Raw genomic sequence first — 17,098 nt, forward strand, 5'->3', positions numbered from 1 at the left:
TCCAGATAATCACCTGGAAAATACTATGCATAGAACCTGCATAGAATCACTGTTTCTCAGGACACCTGTCTTTCATAACGTAATGCCTACCATCCGAAGCACAGTGCTAGTCTTAGGAGCAGCCAGCCTGCCCTGCTGAGGCTGCTTTGTGCCCTCCTGCCACCCAGCACCCTTCACAGACGGCCCCCCGTGGGCTGGGCCTCCGGGCGCTGGGGCGGCCGATGAGCTCAGCTCTCAGAAGTGGCTGGCCTGGCTGAGACAGGGGTGCCCTGCCACACTCACTTCCTAGAGTACGAGTTCAGCCAAAGCCACATTAAAAGATGGTTGCTTAACGTTGGCAGAACTTTTCGGGAGGCACCAAAGGAGGGTGTGTGGGAGGGGGGGAGTGGGCAACAGTGTCATAAAATGACGAAGCCGGACAAACGTTTCCTGTCCTCACATTTAAAATCTCCGATGGGGGTGGAAGGCAGCCTCAGAGGCCCGGGGCTTTCCTGAAGAAACTATAAAAGGAAAAAAAAAATGATAAAGCTGGGCTTTAGCAGGCTACTACCACCCAAACCAAAGAGGGGAAGAGAAGTTTCCCTTCAGCTCCAACCCTTGCTTGTAATCTTCAGGCTGGGTTTGCTGCAGGAAGCTTTTCAGAGGGGATGTGAGGTTTGGTTTTGTTTCTGTGGTGGCTCTTTTCTCCTCCGTGAGTGGCTGTAGGTCAGATCTAGTCTTCTCGTGTTCCCACTATAATATATTTAAGAAGTTGAACAGGAATCAGTGGCGTCTTTGTGCATCCCACACCTCCTAGTGGTCTCCAACAAAATGTATTACCTGCTCAGAAAGTATCCCTTGCTATATGAATTGTTGCTGCCTGAAATCAGGAAAATAATCTCTTTGGACAAGGGCCATAACTTGGATATAAAAACCATTGACGTAGTCGATACATATGTTTTCTTCATGGGGTTTCCAGGACAAGGGAAAATCATGGAGCCTTCCCTCTGACATCTGTCAGTTTTTCAGTCACAACAAGAATATGAGTAGCTGATATGAAGCAGAACAAATGGAAAATTGTTCAAAATACTCAGCACAATTGGCCTATTTCCTTCAGCTTTCCAAGTTACTCAAGCAATAGCGTATTGGCGATATTTCTCATGATAGACTCCCTGTAGAGATTCAATGCTCAGGTCTATCATTTCATGACCACTTAAATCCTGCAAAGTAAAATCTCATGCAGGCAAGGCCTGAGAGACCCATCCCCTAAGAAAAAGATAAGCTCTGGGGCACCTGGGTGGCTCAGTCAGTTAAGCTCGGACTCTTGATTTCAGCTCAGGTCATGATCTCACGGTTCATGAGTTTGAGCCCTGCACCAGACTCTGCACTGACAGTGCAGAGCCTGCTTGGGATCCTCTCTCTTTCCCTTTCTTTCTCTGCCCTTCTCTGTCTCAGAATAAATAAATAAATAAATAAATAAATAAATAAATAAATAACTTTTAAAAAGAAAAAGATAACTTCTCCTGTTTTCAGAGTCTCCAGCCCTAAGATGGGACTGGAGATGTGACAGCAGACCCACTTAGCGAACGCATGTACACTGTGTAATTTAAATCACAGTGTGTAAGGCAGCCTTTCAAGAGACTCCACGCATCTTCAGAGTTCCAGGGATTGTATTTGACTCACAAAATTTAGAATTCTTCACCCACACTTATCAGTGTCATCTTCCTTCTCCTTGTTCTACCCTCCTCTATAAAGCAAGAGACACATGTAGCTGCCTACAGCAACCTCAAAGATTTCTCCAATAAAGCAATGAAAAGTGGGGGGGGGGGGGTAGAGAATGTTCCAGAAAAGCTCACAGAGTTTTGTGGCTTAGGAGTTAAATCAAATAGCCTGGGGTTCCAATTCTGATTCTGCTAACAATTAAATAATGAAATACACCCTCTCTGTATTTCAAGTTCTTTAACATGAAGTAATTCCTTTGACCTTCATAACAAACCTCTGAGGGAGAAAGGGAAGCCTCGTCATCCCAAGTTTGCAGATGAGCAAGCCAACTCTGAGGTCTGCATAACCTGCCAAAGAGTGCATTGCTACATAGGCAGAACTGTTATCGACGCAGCCTTCTTGCTCATGGTTCACGCCATGTGGCCTGAGCTCTCTCTCTCTCTCTCTCTCTCCGAGTCATGACCTCTCTTACCTGAACATACATACCTACTCACTCTCCACCCTCTGCACCCCTCAGGAGCATGTGAGGCCCACCTTGGATGGCCTGAGGACATGTCACTGCATCACGTGGGCAGCACGTGCTCAGTAAATATTTGCCAAATTGAAACAAACTGAATCAACCTGATCAAATTGCAAAGCAGGTAAATTTTGTGCATTACCCTTCATCCTGTAACCCCTTGTTCTTAACCTCGACTCCCGCCTGTCAAAACCTATACTTCTAGATCTTTCAAATGCATAAACTCTATGATTGATAGGGACTTAAAGTGTTCTCTATCCCTGTAAGGTGACATTTGAATCTAGTGGATGTGGCTGTAATTAATTTCAGGCACAGCCAGAAAGTCTGGGATGACCTGAGAAAGTCAGGGCCTTCCGAGCAGGCCAGAAATCACATGTAGAACTCAGTGGAACTTCAGCCTGTGCTGAAATCACAGGCATTCACAGTCACCCACCTTGGTTTTTCTCATCTATGAGTTGAAAAGTGTGAGTCATAAACTGTTGGAAGTATTTTTAACTCCCCAATTATTTGGATCGTAAAATGCAATGTTTCAACCCTAACCGAATGCTAAGGCCAATCTTAGCTACCAATTAGACAGAGTTGACTTTGAAATCAAAGAACAAGTCCAAGAGAGAAAGAGTAAGCTATTTAAAAAGATTATGTGGATATCCCAATATGTGTAACTCAAAGCACCCATGAACTCTCCATGCAAACAACAAAGTACGATTGTGTCTTCTCCTTGATGTAGACTAAGGGACACTGCATCCTGAGCGCCCCCTCAGCCCGGAGCTTGCACTCCACTTACAAATGGACACATGCTAAGGTGTCTGCATTCTGTCCTTGAAGATTCCTGAGGCTCACATCACCGGGGAGCCCACTCTTCAGCCTCAGCTTTTTCAGTTTACACTTTGAGCCACTAAGTTCTGTCGCTGCCATCTCCTGTCCCTGCCTCTCCTTCCTGGCACCTGTTACAGCCTCAGTTCAGGCCCCCTGAACCTGCAATACTCACTGAGGGACACCGCCTTTCCCTCCCCAATGGCCCCTAAGCCCTAATGCCTCCCCCAACCCCTGCCATGCTGACAACTGGCAGGCTCCCCGCCCTGGTTCTCTCTCTGTCTGCCAAACTTGCTCATACTATACTTTGGCTCCAATGCCCACCCCAGGAACTCCCAATTGCCCTTCCAGACTCAGCTCAGACAACCTGGGAAGTCTTTACTGACTGCCAGGCTAAGTTAGAATCCCTGCCCATGCTTTCCCAAAATCCTGAGTATATATCAAACACAGTGTTAATGACACCAGATAGTATTCCTATTAACTTCTCTACTTGTGTCCTTGGTTCTCACAACGTGCCAGAACTTGCTGACTGGCTGACTGACTCACTAAAAGAAGAGACTGCAAGAAGTGTGGTCAAGAAAAGTCCCAACTTCCTTTGAGATTTTCCTTAGTGCCTAACACGGTGTCTGCTGCAGGTTCCCAGGTAGTTAAATAAAACTGAACTACATAATCCTTTCCTTGACCAGTCCTCATTCATTCGGTCATCAGGTATTGACCATCCAGGACGTCCTGTGGAACTGTGCGTAGTAGACACTGTGGAAAAAACGACCGGGTAAACCAAGGGCCTGGAGGGGTCTAGAGTCAAGAGGAGTAATAGGTTTATAAACAGTAGAGAGTCGTCCAAGTCTGAGTGAATCACCAGCAGCCCTTTGTAGGGGAAATAGGGAAGATTTAGCCATGGAGAGGAGTTTTGAGGCAGGTCTTAACTGATGAGTACGTGAATATCCTTTTTTTGAGTCTTCTTAGTCATGTGTGTACGTGTGCCTGTGTGTTTTGGATACGTGCTACTACTATCCACAAAATTCCCTGGAATGAATATTTATGCAAATGCTAACTACGCACTAATTACACACTATAATCTAAAACTCCCCTAGGTTATTTCCTGCCAACACAATGTCCCTTTGCTGCGCGTCTCTTAACATTTTAGCTGTTCTTTGGATGACAGTGGTTTTAACATTCCACAGACCCTGGTCTACCATCCCTGAACTGCTTCCTCTCCTGAGTCCTGTTAATCTCTCACGTTTATTATCATTTTTTCAGCTGCAGTCATTGTGAACAGTAGTGTGCTTCCCCCCACATAATAAATATTCATGTGCTTATGAAGTCGCAGAGAAAACATTGCTGAGCATGAAGAGTTGATGTCAACAGTCAAGAGTGGATGAAACACAACACTAAATCTATTAGCATTCCCACATCTTCCTAGAGGCTTAATTGTTTCAGACAAGAGGCTGAAGCATGGAGTTTGGAGGTTTTGAGAATGACTACAAGATGGGAAGGAAAACAAAAGATATAATTGGCGAATTATGGCTCTGGGTGTCACTTCTATTTCACAACAGCGCATGGGTAAGAAGCCTTTTCACATTATCCAATTTATCCCTTCGAGACTGGGATGGTCTACTGACCCCGAGCATGAGATAGAACCTGGGCAGCGGTGAGCCGAGCCCTGCTAGGAAATGAGGAATTGCCTGCAATGGGAACTCCTAGTCTGAACTCGTACCCATATTTCTGACCTCAGACCTCTGTTCAGATGCAGCTCTTGGCTCAGGGACAGCTACTGTCATGACACAAGTGGAAATTTCTTTTTCCACAATTCCTGTCTGATGGCATCTAAGAATCAATGCAAAGTCACTTTAAGACTGTTCTGAAATACTGCTTGCTTCTGCAGTGCATAGACTAAAACTGGAACGATTCAGAGATTAGCATGGCTCCTGCATGAGAATGGCACTCAAATTCGTGAAGTGTTCCATATTTAAAAAAAAAAAAAGAATGCTTTGAAATATTAACAGTTATTTGCTGACATGAGTGCATGCAGGTGTGCACACACAGTACACTAAGCAAATGCCCAGTAGACATATGATATTAGACAGAAGAGAGAGAGAGGACGGTGACGTGGAGTAGCGGTATAGGGTAGTAGATGAGCACTTTGTCCTCAGAAAAGCTTTGTAGTCCTAGCTCTGCCACTTACCAGCCATGAGATCTTAGGAAAGCTGCTGAACCTCTCCAGGCCTCAGTCTCATCATCTCCTTAACCCAGTGGTTCTTAAGTGGGGGCAATTTTGTGTGGGCTATTTGAGTGCCAGTGACAATTTCAATGCCCCCCCCCCTCATTAATACCTCATAAGTATTCATCTTATGCCCAATACTGCCTTCAATCTTTCCTGAAACCAAGACTTAGGTCATAAAACAAAGGGATGGTCAGCACAAATGCATCTAATTTTCAAGCCAAAGCCACTACATGACCAGGCGACCCAGTGGCATTGGACTATCTAATGTCCCCAAAATGTCTCTAGGCATGCAGTCCAGATTCATTCCGCTTCTTCTTTTTTTTTTTTATTTTTTAAAATGTTTATTTATTTTTGAGAGGCAGAGAGAGACACAGTGCAACCAGGGGAGGGGCAGAGAGAGAGAAGGAGACAGAGAATCCAAAGCAGGCTCCAGGCTCTGAGCCGTCAGCACAGAGCCTGATACGAGACTCAAACTCATGAACTTCAAGGTCATGACTTGAGCCAAAGTTGGACGCTTAACCGACTGAGCCATCCAGACACCCCTCATTCTGCTACTTCTTAAGGCAAGATGCTAAATTATCTTAGAGAATGCAGCATCATCTCCCAGGCAGTGACACGCTTGGAAAGGAGAGATCTGGCCACCAATGGCAAAAATTGTTTTATCTCTTTTTAGGTTTGTTTGTTTAACAAGACCAAAAGAGGACAAAGTCGTATCTTTCTCACTGACTTCACCAAGGGCAGCGTTCTATTTAGACACCAGGAAGAACAATGTGGAAATTGTTCACTAGCAATGTGAATCATTTTCAGACAATCCCCAGAAAATCTGGGATAAGTTAGGTGGAAGAGAGATAGATGACAGTATGTGGAAAACTTTATTTATGAATGTTAATAAAATTTCTATTGCAAAGGAAATACTAGAGACAACACTGAAAAGCCCTACATTGAGAGTGAAGCTTATTCCAGCCTGACTCTAAGATGCAAACAAGCCAAAGACCGATTCATTAAGTGCCAAGTTCAAGAGAAAGATGGCAGGCTAGTGCTACAGCTGGAGAAGTTCCCCTCCTCAGGGTTTTGCCAAGAGCCTGCTCACATGCCTTGCAGACCATGATAGATACGTTAGGGCAGACCTGACATCCTTGCCGAGCTTTCTTCATGTCAGCTTTTTGCAGCATGGAAATGAGTTGGTAGGTTTTGGACTAAAGGCAATCTCCCTCATTCATACCTGGGACCTTTGACAGAAATTTTCAAAATGGAAAACAAAAATGGCAGCCAGTCAAAATCAAGGTTCTAATTTTTGCAACATCTGGAGATCCGTTTTGAAGACAACGGCCGATAAAAGCAGAACGGGCTTGGACTTACATGAAAATGCACCCCAAGAAATATACAGATATTTGTTGGTTACACCATGGATTCTGACATCTTTCATTTGTTTGAGCTGTGGGAATGTTTTCAAAAAGTGTGGTGAAAACATGGTGGGACAAAGATTTTGTGAGGGCTTGATATATTGACTTCTATTTTCCACAGGTTGGAATGAAATTGTTTTAAAACAGCAATTGAGGGGCACCTGGGTGGCTTAGTTAGGTAAGTATCCTACTCTTGATTTCAGCTCAGGTCACCATCTTACAGTTTGTGGGAGGGAGCCCCACATCAGGCTCTGTGCTGTCAGCAAGGGGCCTGCTTGGGATGCTCTCTCTCCCTCTCTCTCTGTCCCCCCCTTCTCTCTCCCTGTCTCTCAACATAAATAAATAAACTTAAAAAATTAAAACAGTGATTGAGACGTATACCACTCCTTACAAGTTTCCAGGTCACGGAAAGAGTAAATATTTTAACTGCATATAGTAACCAGAATTTGTGAGGAAGTGAGTTTCAGTTAAAGTGTCATCAAGGTAAGATGAAGGTTTAAAAATTCTAATACTGAGAAATATGCTGAATGTCAGAGTCAAGTAAAAAGCCAGGCTTTCTAAAATCTGGCTAATCCTTATTCCATGATTATATCTCCAAGAAATTGTGCCCAAATGGTTTATACTCATGGGGAATTTGTAGAACATGGTAGCCAAACAGAGTGACCTTTGCAGCCCAAAGATCCGGGTTCAAATCCCAGCTCTGATACTTGTGTGGCTTTGGGGAACTTATTTAACCTCTCCGATCCTCAGCTTCTTCATTTGTTAAATGGGAATGATAATGGTACCTGCCTGATAAGGTCACTATATCAAACATTAAATGAGTTTAACATCTAAATGCACGTGAAGCATTTGGAAAGAACACTGCCTGAAATATTTTCAGTGTTCCATCAATTCTGGCTCTCCTCATGTCATTTCATCTTCACACAAACCTTGTGATATAAGTACCATCCATAATTCTCATCTCACACATGGGAAGATGAGGATTTGATAGGTATATTAACTCATTCAAGGATAGACAGCTCATAAGTGGTGAAGCCAGTACTTGAAATGACCTGCTTTCAGCCCAAAGTCCACTACATAGTATATTTGGGAATATGACTGAGAAGAGAAAGAGTTGGTCTTTCCTACTAAGGAAAATAGTTGCTAGGGCAGAAATTAGCAAAATCCCTAGTCCAGGAAGTAACTCTCCATAACTTTCTATGGGGCATTTGCCACTCTATTCCTCTCCCTAAAGCACTCAGAATAGGAGAGAAGGGGTGTGATTACAGAGATGAACCCTTTCCAAACTCTTTTTCCTTCAATTTAATCAGATCCCTTGCTTAACACTTAGCACAAAGCAGGAATAGCCGAAAGCCTTTCTCCTTCCTCTTCCCCAACAAAGTTCACAAGAATGTGCACCTCTCATCACAAACGAGTCTGTTTTTAGTAGACTTTTGCTGACTGAGTGAACATCGGCTGACTTATGGGTAAAGGCAAAGAGGTCTAAAAGGTTCTCGCAGGATTTTAAAAGGAAGGTTAATGTTGGTGCCTGAGCCCTCTCTTTACCCGTCTTTCTCTTGGGACCCTCTGTCCCCTGCCACGATCCCTGCCCACCTCCCCTACACCACCCCACCCCCTACTTCCTGCCAGGAATCCAGGCTCTTTGAATTGTTCTTGGGTTGGTGAAAGTGTCCACTATGGCAACACATTCACATCAGTAACAAATGTTGAAGCTCAGTTTTTCTCATGCAGGTTTCCATCAGCAAAAGCTCCCATTCTCTTTGTACACTTTGGAAGACACCTTGTGCATTTTCAATGACTGTCCGATGGAAGTCCTTAAAATCAGGACCTTGAAGCCTTCCAACATTTGCTTCTGCTGTTCTTTCTAGACCTCGGATACCTTCTTCTTTTCCCTCAACTACCCCCCACCTGTTGCCCTGTTAAACCGAAAAACTCCTACACCTCCTCTAAGGGGAAGAAAAATGCCATGCATCACTATAGATTTCCTAGCCCACATGAACATCTGTGTCCCCTGCAAGGCAACACTGTTTCTTTACATTCTTCAATTTCTCATAATCCTATCACATTTAGCACAGTGTATCATAATCTTTGTTCAGCACCTGATAAAGTCTTGAAATGTAATAGCCACTCAATAGGGTTTATTGAGGAAAACTATTAAAAGGTGACTTAGGTAGGTGAGGTTTAATGAGAAAGAGTATAACTTTTGATATCCAAGAGATCTAAGTTTAAATTCTGGTTCAATCACCTCCCAGTTGTGTGACCATAAGCAAGTCCTCTACAAACCTCTGTTTCTTCAACAGTATTGTTATAAGAAGTAAATGAGAAAAGAATATAAACAGTTTTGCTACATGGTGCACATTTAACAAATTTTTGTGTCTCTCTTAAATTTTGCACACATTTTCATGTCTTTATATTCCTCCTCTCCTCCCCGACCCACACACTATTTCTTCTTAGAACAGAGGAATGTAGCTGTTGAAAGTTTGGATAAAAGAGTATTATAATGACAGGTTTTAGAATCCTTATAAGCAGAGTCTAAGAGAAAGACAGAACCATTTGACTTAAATACTACAAGCCTGATATCAAATATACATGGATATGGATGTAGGATCTTAAACCAATGGCCTTTAATATTTCTGGGCCCACTGACAAAGTTATCACCATTATGGAGTAAATATAGCAGGCTATCTTGGTTTGGCTCCATTAAAATTTTAATACATCTAACATGATTATTCTGATTCCACTCTCACCAGAAAGCTGGGCCAGCCTTCTGGGAAGAATTATGGGTCATGCTGATTTTGACTCTTTCCAGGCCCCTATGGCTGTGACATTTCACAATCAGGAAATAGCATGGCTTCTGATTATGATCTGGCTGTGAGAAGAAAGCTTCTGGTCTTATTTCAGTAAGTGGCTCCAGTAAAGTAATCAGTTTTCTGGAGTCTACCACAAACTCATATATATTTTATCTTACATGAGACAGTATTGATGGACCTAAATGCAAACTTGATTTCTTGTGTCTTCAAGGAGAGGTCCAGATCACCCCAAAACTTCATTTAGCTTTGTTTTCCCCCCTATTCCTATAGACTTCACCAGGATTCTTTGAGGTCCTCAGTTCTCTAACAGAAGGGGGATCCACTCTCAGTTTTTCCTCGGTCTTTTTCTTCTGCCTCCAAGAAAAAGAATCAGAGAGCCAAAGGCAAAAGGCCCAAGTATAGTTGGTCTTGATGAACTATTGTCTTCACTGTTGGAGGAGAAACAGACTTCATCAGTGATTTTTGGCCACAATCTTTAGGTCCTCCTAAAGATTCCAGCTTAAATGTCTGTATGGACTAATCTCTCTTACTAGTTCATTAATATGACTTACACCAGGACCTATGAAAATGTGGCCTTTCAATAATTAATAGGTAACTTAATTAGCCATGGGGAAGAAGTCAGCACTTAAGACTGATAATATTTGATTTATACAGTATATTTGAAGGAGACTGGATAGAAAATCTAAAGTCTAAAACAGTTTCTTGTTTTAAACTCTCTTTTGAACAGAAGTCAGCTCACATCACAAAAATGTTCTTGTTCATACATATAATGATTCTGTAAATACAAGTTTTAAAAAGAGCTTTAAGGCAATAGTCGCAGACAACCAAATTGTAACCATTACGTTTACCATCTTGGCCCATGTCCCAAGCTCCACATGTTTTTGGCATAGTTTTTTTTAAATCAACAATAAGGGCTCAACTATGAAGATCCCTTTTTGTTTCTATTCCAAATGAATAAGAGAACAAATCCATTTATCTAAAAATGAAGTTGAAACTCTTTGGTGTATGGTGACCATATGCATCAATCCTTGAAAAGTAAAAGCAAAATATTAACTTCCCTCTCTGGTGGAACACTTTAGATTTCTGACATGAGGAACTGATCCTATTAAGTGGTAATTTACAGTGGCTACTTATTGCTTAAATGTGGAAAATCCACAGGGGTAGACATTGGGACTTAAGGAAGAGAGTACCCTGAGTACTATAATATGCACAGCTAATCCTCATCATTCACTCTGTATCATTCTCCACCATACAATTCCCTACCCACTTCCTCACCCTCCACTCCATCCACCGCACCCCCAGCTACTCAGTTAAGTAAGAAATGTCTGGCAGAGTTTGCTACAAGAATGTGAGTTGCAGCAAACGGACCTGGTCTATTTATAAGAAATTATTCTTCTGCCATTTTCTTTCTTTCTTTTTTTTAATATGAAATTTATTGTCAAATTTTCATCTCTTTCATTCCAGGATTCCAAGAAGTTCCCCTGTCTTTACTATATGATGTCCTTCACATGATGAGAAGGAAGGAACTTTGGATCAAGGGAAAGTTTCATCTCTACGGAGGGCCAACAAACCAGCAGCAGAAAGTCTCTCTCTAAAATCCAAGAGGAAGGGGTGCCTCAGTAGCTCAGCTGGTTAAGTGTCTGACTTTGGCTCAGGTCATGATCTCATGATTCCTGAGTTCAGGCCCGTGTCAGCCTCCGTGGAGACAGCTCAAAGCCTGGAGCTTACTTTGAATTCTTCCTCCCTCTCTGTTTCCCCCCACGCGTGCTCTTTCCCTCTTTATCTCTCAAAAATAAATAAACATTCAAAAAATTATTAAATAAAAAATAAAATCGGAGAGGATAGCTATTCCATTAAGATTGCTTCATTAGGAAATTTCTAGTTATCTCATCCTTTGAGAGTGACATTCTAAACAAACCATACTGCTCCTTCTTTGCTTGGAAATCTACGTTTTGTTTTGTTTTGTTTTTAATTCGGACATAAAAAGATTTAAAAAAAAATACTGCCTTCCCATTATTTTTATTTTCCCCAGAACTGGGGGACCCATCACTTCCCATAAACTGGACACTTAAATCTTCTCTAGAACAATGAGATGTCTGCTCCAGTGAAATCCACTTTGTCTATTACTTGATAGGCTTAAAATGAGTAAACACAGAGGGAAAAATGCAGGGTAGTGGAAACTGGAATACATAACGCTCAGTCTGTGGCTTTCTGAGCAAGTCTTGCTTATGATAAACTTTTAAAGAAATGTAAAGTTGGGTCTGAACCTCACAGAATTGAGTCAATTTCTTTCCTTTCCTTCCTTCAGTGACAAACTATACAAGGCATAGACAAACTCCCACTCCAGCCCCCATAGGCCCATAAATTAGCCTTTAAGTAAATCCATTCCATTTCAGAATTCCACAGTGGGACCTTAGAATGTTTACTCCCCCCAAAGTTTCTTGAAGATATGAATATAGAATTCAAATACTTAATCTGCCAATTTTAATTTAAGGGTACATGTATTTTTATTATATAGATTATTATATGATAAAGTATAATACATTATATATTATATACAAATTTTTAATCAATTATTTTTTAACTAAAAATAGAATAAAATTTCATTATAGTAAATATGGGGAATGCAGAAAAAAATTTTAAAGGGGAAAAGTTATCCATAATCTCATTCCCAAATATGATTAGTATTAACATTTGAGTGTATTTTTTCCTTCCTAAATTTTTTAATTTTGTATATTACTTTTATTACAAATGTGATCAAAGTGCACAGAAATTTTGTATCTTGCTATCATCTCTGAAATGTTACATACATTAACAAATTTTTTTTTTAATGTTTATTTATTTTTGAGACAGAGAGAGACAGAGCGTGAGCAGGGGAGGGGCAGAGAGAGAGAGGGAGACACAGAATCTGAAACAGGCTCCAAGCTCTGAGCTGTCAGCACAGAACCTGATGTAGGGCTCCAACCCATGAACTGTGAGATCATGACCTGAGCCGAAGTCAGATGCTTAACCAACTGAGCCACCCAGGCGCCCCCATACATTTCAATGGTTTGATGATAACCTATTGTTTGTATATAACTGCTTTGGGACTTTGGAAATTGTTTTTAATTTTTTATTATTAATGGCATCTTGGAGGCAAACATAATTTCAAGATAAATAAAAGTGCCATACCAACTACTCTAGTAATTGGGAACAATGCCAGGTTTTTGATTTATTGGGACAAACTGGAACTCAGAAGCACAATGGCTAGCAGGTCTTGAAGCAACTCACTTTAGATCTCTGGCAACAGACACCTCTTTGGACTCTGCAGATCCAGCTAGAATTCTGATAAGAGAGGGAGATTGGGTCTCTAATGGCATCCACTGCAACATGGACATTAGCAAGAAGGTTCAGTCTCTTGGACCAAAATTCATCACGTCATGGGAGGCCAAAGGTCTGTACCTGCATAGCACTAATATTTACTCACTATAGCACTAAGAATAGTACTAAGATTTTACATTTCTATAACCCCTGCTAGATTAGGTCTTAATATCTTGAATGTCCAATAAATTTTATTGAAGGATGAATAGCTCCATATTACCAAATCACTTCCTTGGTAAATAAGTTCATTGATGAAATAACAAATCTGAGCCTATAATTCCAAATACACATAAAAGAAATGAACAAGAATTATTTATCTTCATCATTTTCAAGTATAGCCACTTCTCCTTTGCTTGAGACTTGCTGACTTATAGAACCCAGAAGATTCTCTGAAGATGCTCCCAGGAGGATCCTCATGACAGATCCTTAGAGGAGTGACATAAGTCTTGTGAGGTATATGTGGGTGATCAAAAGTTGAGACTAGTGCTTGATTCTCATCTAGAGATTACTGAGGGAGGGCAGCAGCCCATGACAACAAGCATGAATTAGTTGCAGTAAAGCATAGTGTTTGTGGAAAGAAAAAACTATAGTGTTTGTGTGAAAGAAAAACACATGCCCCACCCCCCACAAAGAGACAAAAATTTTCTGATATGAAGTAAGGGGTAAGCCTCTCCAAAAGCAGGGGTTGGGGGCATGTCCGTGCATTTTTCTTTCACATCATCCAGTTCCATAGAGGAACTGGATGGAACCTCTTTCACACCATCCAGTTCCTCAAGGAACCTCTTTCATACCATCCAGTTCCCCATGGAACTCTGAGGATGTAAAAGAGGAATTTAGTTATTCCTAAGCTCCTCAAGAAAGAACATAGAAGTTAGAAGAGGTGCATGAGCTATGGGGCTGCAAAAAGGCTACCATAAACAGCTAGGAGGCACTAGTAGGCAGAAAAGGGATCGGGGCATTGTCGACTGGTACTGCTAAGGGAAAATTTACCTGACACTCTGAGAGGGAGCAGGAGTAAAGATGGAAGTAACCACAGGTTGATGATAAAGGGAAACTTCAAAAAGTCATTTGAACAGCAAAACTACAGAGAATTAACCCAAATTAGAGCAAAAAGATAAAGAGCTCCAGGAGGGATGTCTTTAGGTAAATACTAACTGATAAATAACATTTCGTTGTTACTTATCTGATCACAGGCACTACATCAGCACAGTCTACCAATATCAGAGAAAATAAGACAGAACCGGAAATGAGAATACATGTTCACAGACAAGTGTCCACTGATGTCAGATCTCTGCCTCCACAACCCTCATCCACTGCAAAGGGAGCCATGCCTTGCTTAGAAAGGGACATAGACATGGTAAATTGAACATAAATGTTTATTATTAATCCCTCCCAATTCTCCATGAAAATGACAGGAAAGGAAGTTTTCTAGACCTAGAAAAGGACTAAGAAGGACTAGAAGACCTAGAAGGACTAAGAGATAAGGGAAGGAGTTGACAGAAGATGAGAAATGGTAGCAATATTTTGTAAGCTGAAAATGCAATGGATGAGCCATCATTTACTTAGAGATGGGAAAAAGCTGAAACTGTGGATTAGAGAGTGGAGCAGTGAGGAACAAGCCAGTTTAAGCTGCAAAATTCTGGAACTAGAGGCACCAGCAACCTCAAAAAAGGCAGGGGTACAGGGTAAAACTGAAAGCAAGCATATGCAGACAGTTGATGTTGACTGCCCCTCCTCATCCTTCTGGAGAGGCTGAACAGGGCCCACAGCTGAGGACAAAAGTTATATTCCACGCAGGAAACTAGACAATTAAGTAAAAATCTGCATGGCAATCATGAGATTCCCTAGCGTCCTTCCCCAACTTGACTTCTAGAACACAGATTACCAGGCTAAAATTCCAAAGACAGAGATTTGTAGGATTTCTCTCTCAAGAACTGAACAAACCAAGAGAATAGATCTGTAGATGCAGATATTTGGGGTCCCCCAATGAAAAGCCTTCCTATCAGCCTACACTCAAGAAATGAACAGTCCATAAACTCTGCCCTCACCTATAAGCTTCCAGCTAGCCTTTTAGTGTCACCTTCTTCAATAGTAATAGGTACCCAATATGTCTTTCTATGTGATGTGCACATTTTCATTTTTACAAAAGTTAATTACTTTAACCCTTTACACATAGTATTAGTGTTTTGCACATATACATGTAAATTTATTTCATCATAATAGCTCTATAATGTAAGTACCATTACTGTTCTCATTTTTCAATAAGGAAACTGAATGACCTAAAGACTAAGCAACTTGCTCAAGGTCACAAGCTATGAAGTGGTGTGGCCAGTTTCACAACCTTTAAGTTTGGAACCAGATCCAATGCTTCTAATCTCTAGATTATACTGCCTCAAAATAAATGTACAGACAAAGTTAGACAACCAGACAGAAAGGGAAACAATGGAAACAGGCAACCAAGGACCAAAAGAAAAGTGTAAGTTAACTATAACACATTTACTTAATTTACTCATTTGTATTACTCAATTTATTCATTTGTAAAACAAAGCAAAATAAAATGCCAAGATGCTCCCTCATTCAGAGAATGAGTATGGGAACAGAAGATTGAAGTAAATGAGTTATAAAATAAACTTATAAACTAAAAGGAAAAGACAGAAAATAGGAGAGAAAACTAAGACGATCTACCTAGGAAAGACAGAGTGAGCTGTCATTATGAAATTACCCAGAGAAATAATACAAGAAAACCTCCAGAGTGAATGATCCCATGAATATCCAATTAGCACAATAAATGATAAAAGAGTTCCACTATGACACACCACTGATAAATATAAAAAAAGATTATTCTGGAAGTTTCTAGGGAGGAAACTAAACACAATCAGAAGATAAAGATTTAGAATGACATTAGGCTTCTGAACAGCAATTCTGAAAGACAGAAGACAATGAGTGGCTTCTGACCAAGTAATGATCAAAAGTGAAAATAAAATAGAGCTTTTCCAACACGTGAGGTCTCAACAAAAATTTTGTCCCTTCTGTCTTTTTTTTTTTCCTATAGAAAGACAGCGTTCTAGAAAATAACCCCAATTTGATGATGCAGGGAAGCTTCAAGAAGTCATTCAAATAGCAGAACTAGGGAGAATTAATCCAAATCAGAGCAGCAGGGGAGATGTCTTTGGGTAAATACTGAATGATAGATCATCTGTTTTGTTGTTGTTATTCTTGTTCATCTTACAGTGGAATTTTACAACTCCATTGCAGAATTTAGGTATGAATTACTCCTACAAACATTAAAAACTAAGGAATGGATAAGCAAGGCAGCTATTAATTCAGAATAAAAATAAAATACTCCTACAACAGTATGTCTCTAAATTGTGAGAAATAGCTATTTACTCCCAATAATGTAAATACTGGCTATGGATTTAACCAAAAACAGTTACCAATTATTTTGGAAAGGAGGAAGGGAAAAATAGGTCGTAAGTTGTATGGGAGATGATTCTAGAGAGCTGAATTCTCATTATCTGTAGGACAGAATAAATATATAATGTCCACAATTCCAAGAAGTTAGGAGATAGCAAAACTGTGTTATTTAGAAATATGGAGGTAATTAATAGAAGAAACAACTTTAAGCGTTTTCCAAAAACAAGAATTTGGGAAGGAGATGGTGGAGCAGGAGGATGCTGCTTTTTATGATAAGCCTATGAATTCTACTTGTTTCTTCAAACCATGGATATGTATTACTTTGATAAGATGGTCTTTTTTTTTTAATTACAAGGAAACATTTTAAAAGGGTGGATTAGAGTCTCAGAACTGGACTCCAAGTAAAATCTCATTGCATCTCTATTCCCTAGATACACAGAGACTCTTAGGTCCCCAAACATGTCATGTCCTATTTCCTATAATCTGTGATATTACCTTACACAGGAAAAGTATAAATGTAATTAATGTTCCAGATGGTGGTCCAAATTAATCACATGAGACCTTAGGAATGGAGAACCTTTACTGGCTGCAGTAAGAGAGATGAAACATAACAGGGCCCAATCCACCCTTGTTGGACTCTGAAGATGAAGATAGGGGGCCATGAGCCAAGGAAGGCAGCAGAACATCCCTCAGCTGATAATCAGCAAGAATATGGGGACCTCAGTCTTACAACTACAAGGAACTGAACTCTGCCATCAACCAGGATGAACAAGGAAATGGACTGTACCATAAAGTCTCCACAGAGGGATACAGCCTACTGACATCTTGGTTTTAGCTTGGTGAGGTCCATGCCAGA

General features: G+C 40.7%; 1 protein-coding gene and 1 non-coding gene across 4 annotated transcripts in view; one reads left to right on the forward strand and one right to left on the reverse strand.

The window, feature by feature from the left end:
- SUGCT (succinyl-CoA:glutarate-CoA transferase) overlaps nt 1-17,098 on the reverse strand; it is a 760,453-nt gene that overhangs the window by 154,427 nt on the left and 588,928 nt on the right. The gene's annotated exons all lie outside the window — the stretch shown is intronic.
- On the forward strand, nt 4,903-5,004 carry LOC111559605. Its single transcript, XR_002740734.1, has one exon. It is a non-coding gene; the product is annotated as a U6 spliceosomal RNA (small nuclear RNA).

Source organism: Felis catus, chromosome A2 (assembly GCF_018350175.1).
Source record: "Felis catus isolate Fca126 chromosome A2, F.catus_Fca126_mat1.0, whole genome shotgun sequence".
Classification (NCBI taxonomy): domain Eukaryota; kingdom Metazoa; phylum Chordata; class Mammalia; order Carnivora; family Felidae; genus Felis; species Felis catus.